Raw genomic sequence first — 5862 nt, 5'->3', positions numbered from 1 at the left:
CTTGCTAGCTTCTCCTCGAACATGTCACGTTCTGAATGGCAGCATGAAAATAAAATACCAGATGAATTTCTTTTCAAATTTTGAAATGAATAAGGCAAACCTGTAAGTTATATGCAATAAACATTTGAAATATTTGATCCAGCGATGTAGAATCGATAGACCGAATCTAAAAATTCCGGAATTCTCGGACTTCTCGTGGACGTTAGAGCTGTTCATCTCTTTAGGAGTGTCTCAACAGATATAACACTTAGCCGCTTCTTTCTCTTGGGATAGCGTGCCACATGCTTTCCCATTGGACATGTTGAACAGAATCTCGAAAGTTATCCGAAATTGATACCGTTGGTTGATGTGTCGTAAGGCAACAATTCTCTGATGAGTGACTCTATTGCAGATTGCTCATTCAAAATGAGGTTTGTATCTTCTTCTGCGAACATAAACTTGATAGATCTGCAGAAATGTGTAGATCCTGGACGGGGATTTCGCCCCAAGGTTTCTCTTGTTCCAACATCAGTTAGTTTGATGGGCACCATAGCAATCAGAAACATGAATTCATCTGTTGCATTTTCATATGAAAGCATTTGTTTGTAAGTACTGTATCCAGAAATGTCGGGCGAGCCTCATTTAAGGATCAATTTGTAGCTTTTGTAGGCTTAATCATGCGCAAGCTTTCAAAAAATACCGTTAACTGTCGAGTTAACCCATTAGTGCCCAGCGTATGAAATTTAATACGCAAAAATGACCGTTTTTGAAAAACTGTTTTTGATGAAACTAAAGTGTTAAGCGCAATTTAAATGACACCACATGACAATTTAAGAGTGTTTTTTTTGTGTCATTGTCATTTTATCTGTCATTTTTGTTGTTTTGTTGTGTATTTAAGCTTGCAAAGTTCGAGTTTAATGGAGTCGCAAAAGTAAACATAAATTTATCAAAGTTTTATTTCTTAAAGGATTCTAGATTGTTCAAATCTGTGACACAACACTACTAGACGAGTGTAAAAAATGATATCTAGGAAAAAATTCGAAGAAAATTATGAAACCGCCAAAAAATCTATTTTTACTTTTGAGCGTATGAAATTTCATATGCTGTGCATCTACGGTTTATTTTTTTCTCAATAGGATATATCAGCTTCCCGATAATCCGGAGGAGCTGTACAATTATTTGATTGATTTGGACGAAGACGCTTTCGAAAATCTAGTGTCAACAAATTATATTGACTTCGTCATCGTGCCCCCAAGCGGTGGAGACAGCGATGTGGATGCTGGAGATAGTGACTCGGAGGACGGCCCTTCCGATTTTGGCAAACAAGTGAATGTCGAGAGCAACATTGAACGAGGCCAATCACAAGAATGCTCCTCGGGCAGCAGCAAGAAGCAGAGAGCCAGACACTGGGAAAAGTTTTTCAACGTGGAGGTACGTGTAAGAGATACATAAGGCTGAGAAAAAGAGAGGATCAATATTCCAACCCCATCTTTGCAAAATGTACAACAAAAGAATGGGTGGAGTTGATCTCTTCGACGCTCAACGAGGGCTATACCGCTGTACCATCCGTAATAAGAAGTGGTATTGGTTCTTTTTCCGATTTGTGCTGAACGGTGGGGTTGTAAATCTTTGGCATATCTACAGAAAGAAACATGAAATGGACCTTTGCATAATTTCGTCAGAGCTATCTGTGAAGTACTTCTAAGTGACATAAATCTAGCAAGGATCGAGTTCATGCAGATCATGCCTAAACACTCGAATTCGTGGAAGTTAGGTTTGGCGGAATAAATCATTTCATTAATACGAATCCAACTGGTACCCATCGAAGGTTTGCGTATTGCAACCGATGTACGACGTATATTTGCTTGAAGTGTGTTGTTGGTTTGCACCCTTCGGAGTGCTTTTTTCGGTATCATACTCAGTGATACTAAATCCGATACACTGCCGTTCTACGCATAACTGTACTATGTTCTATGCAATCCCTATGGACCGTGGGACAATTATGCGTAGAACGGCAGTACACGAAAGTGCTAATAAAACATGAAAATGGTTGTTTAAGTTGAATTTTATTAAATAAAACCGTTTTGTTCGTAATTCAAATGATTTCCATTTTTGATACTGAGTACTTTTTGATACTCAGCGTATGAAATTTCATACGTCAGATATCTCAACTTCCAAAGAACTCCAAACCAAAATATTGCGTTTCTCCCCCGTTTCGGGACAAACCTAGATGGACTAGAAAGTTTCATGCCATTTGGATCAAGTTCTTGTACACCTGGGTTAACTAGCTCCTGAATGTCTACCATTGCTGATATCTCCGCGCACGATGCATCGATTCAGTTGGACCGGTGTTTACACTACCCCTAACTGCTCAAAATTATCGGCCGATGGAAACTTTGCAGTCAGAAGAGGCTCTTAGTGTATGAGCGCAACAAAACTAAAACTCGTTGCCCGCTGCCACACTACTGCCGTTACATGCTAGAATGATGGCATTAGCACATCAGCTCTGCTTCGCGGTCAGAAAATGAATGATATTTTCGGAAAGCAACAGCAAAATTTATTTCGACTGGCGGTAGAATCACAAGGGGAGTGCCTTACATAAGCATACTTTGCTTTTCTTCATGTTTTCATTGTATTGAGAAAAACCGTTGTATATCCTATTGTTTTTGCATGATAATGATATCATCAAATTGTATTTCGCTGCTGTTCTATGTCATTCGTCGTGGAATATTCGATTGGTGAACACCGTTTGCAAGATGAGTCTCGGCGAGGGATCGAATATCTTTCTCAAGGCATGAGTGTAAAGGAGTAACCGAAAAGTAGAGTTTTTGCCAAGGGCCTTTTTCAAGGCTAGAGACGAATGAACTAAAATAGTGGAAGTCTCTTGAATTGGAAATCCTTGCTTCCTTTCTGCTGCACTAGTTACTTTTTGGTTGACTCAACTGACGGATTTCGCGTCAACTCGATCAGATGTTGGCATGACCCTCTCAAAATTGAATGAACCTTTCTGGACTAATTCTAATTCTAATTCTTTCTGGACCTTATTAAGCAACTTGGCATACTTAGTTTTCCGAAAATTCAACCTGTTTAATATGTGGAAAGGGCCAAATATTGATGACCATTTCTTTTAAATGGGCCGTACAAGCACCGCAGATGTACCGCTTGTATGCAAATTATATTCCGCTGTTACTCTGGTTGCTCTTTTTCGTCGGACCCATTTGAGGAGCAGAAATTAGACCAATAAAAACGAGGTACATAGAGGGTTTGGACAATGCTTGACATTTCACAATTATTCAATTGTTTATATCAAGAAAAATGTTATTTATTGCGATAAATGCGTAGGAATATTTCCTATCAATTGATGTAAACGTCGTTGCGATGTATTAAGAAATGCTCGAGTTATAAATGTTTGAAATCTTTCAGAAAAAAATCGCGTAATTTCAAGAAAACCTTGTAAAAAATCGCTTTGAATAAAATCACGTAAAAAAGAATCTAGTGTCAAGTGCTTGAGAATTTGTGGAAAGTGATACTATGGAAACTGATTCAAGTATTCAATTAAACACGCGGTAATCTCAAAAACGATCCTCACGGTAACTCACAGCTAATTGCCGGTTCGGCTGTTATTCGAATTCTCTGCATCACCTGGTTCTCTCACTCCTAGGGGAGATGGGGGTAAAACGGACATGTTAAGAAGAACTTCAATTATATCTTTGGAAATTCATGTTTCCCAAAACTTTGATGCAGTTTCTTGCAATTCAATGTGCTGTTTTTCTACCTAACTGGCAAAATATTTTACAAAAAAGTGTTTTTCAATGTGTTTCACTGAAATTAAAACAGACCGAAAAGTACAACATTTTTTTCGATGCGGGTAATATGGACATATAGTGGGGGTAATATGGACAGGTTTGTAATATATGAAACGTAGAGGTTTATCGATCACGAGAGGAATAATTTTATTCAACCAAGGTCTGAACTCATCACGAATGTTCGTTAAATGATGAAAAAATCGAATTAATCCACCTAGAAGTGATATCGTGCTTTTCAGTAGTATAATTCTACAGACCCTCAACTATTTTTCTTTTGGCTTCAGTCAGCTTCTAAACAGTCCACATTTGGTGATTTTATTTCCATTTATAGACGCAGGGCATTTCTTAGGAATAGATTAAACAGATTTTCACAGTCCACCTCACTCCCACTGGCAACTGTCCGTTTTACCCCACCAGTACAATTATTTCAATAATTTAAATATTCCACTCAAAAATGAATTTACTTTTCTGTACATACCTAATATCCCTTCTCTGTTAACTCACAAACCGAAATATAATCATCAGCGAATTTTATGTTGATATTAAAACGCTCTAAATGCTTAATATCGAAGCAGCTAAAACTACATCCACACGCGGAATCATGTATGATTTTCGGTTTTTGTTACCCTTTTCCACTTTTGATCAGTATTTATTGCCATAAGGTGGCTTAGATATTATAGAATAACATGTAGAAGGTGTTCTCATTAACAGAAATCTGAAATTCAAAATGTAATTATACAAACCAATCACCTGTCCATATTACCCCCACTCTCCGTATTACCCGCGGTTCCCCTACATCTTACAAAGTGTATCAGATTAGCAAAAATTCAATATAATAGTAATTGGATTTTTTTTCTATGAATGTAATATTGGGCTGTCAAAAAAGTCCTGCGGTATTTCCGCGAGGTGTCGTTGTAAGCGCGTAGTTCTAGTTGTATTCATTGTATTGAGTCATACTATAGCTTGTTGGAAAGATATTTTTGCGCGCTATATAGTCCTTGACAGTGTTTTGTTTGGTTAAGTCATTCGTGAGTTATAGTGTCGCAAATATGGAGCAAAATAAAAAGAAAATCCGACATATTATACAGTACGACTATGACAAAGGCAAAAATGCATCTCATGCTGCCAATAAAATTTGTGCAGTTTATGGACCCGATACAGTTTCCATTTCCACCGCACAACGATGGTTTCAACGTTTTCGTTCTGGTGTAGAGGTCGTCGAAGATGCGCCACGCTCCGGAAGGCCTGTCGTCGAAAATTGCGACAAAATCGCTGAATTAGCCGAGAAAGACCGGCATAGTAGCAGCCGTAGCATCGGCCAAGAGCTGGGGATAAGTTATCAAACCGTTATTAACCATTTGAAGAAGCTTGGATTCACAAAGAAGCTCGATGTATGGGTGCCACACACGTTGACGCAAAAAAACATCTTTGACCGTATCGACGCATGTGAATCGCTGCTGAATCGCAACAAAAACGACCCGTTTCTGAAGCGGATGGTGACTGGCGATGAAAAGTGGGTCACTTACGACAACGTGAAGCGCAAACGGTCGTGGTCGAAGCCCGCTGAAGCGGCTCAGACGGTGGCCAAGCCCTTATTAACGGCCAGGAAGGTTCTGCTGTGTGTTTGGTGCGATTGTCAAGGAATAATCTATTATGAGCTGCTTCCCTATGGCCAAACGCTCAATTCGGACCTGTACTGCCAACAACTGGACCGCTTGAAGGTAGCACTCATGAAGAAGAGGCCATCTTTGATAAACAGAGGCCGCATTGTCTTCCATCAGGACAACGCCAGGCCACACACTTCTTTGGTGACGCGCCAGAAGCTCCGGGAGCTCGGATGGGAGGTTCTTTTGCATCCGCCGTATAGTCCGGACCTTGCACCAAGTGACTACCACCTGTTTTTGTCCATGGCGAACGAGCTAGGTAGTCAGAAGTTAGCCACAAAAGAGGCCTGTGAAAATTGGCTATCCGAGTTTTTTGCCAATAAGGAAGCGAGCTTCTATAACAGGGGTGTTATGAAGTTGGCATCTCGTTGGGAACAAGTCATCGAACAAAACGGCGCATATTTGACTTAAAA

Source organism: Toxorhynchites rutilus, chromosome 1, assembly GCF_029784135.1.
Source record: "Toxorhynchites rutilus septentrionalis strain SRP chromosome 1, ASM2978413v1, whole genome shotgun sequence".
NCBI classification, from domain to species: domain Eukaryota; kingdom Metazoa; phylum Arthropoda; class Insecta; order Diptera; family Culicidae; genus Toxorhynchites; species Toxorhynchites rutilus.
The sequence above is the reverse complement of the archived record's forward strand: the minus strand, read 5'-3'. Positions refer to the sequence as shown.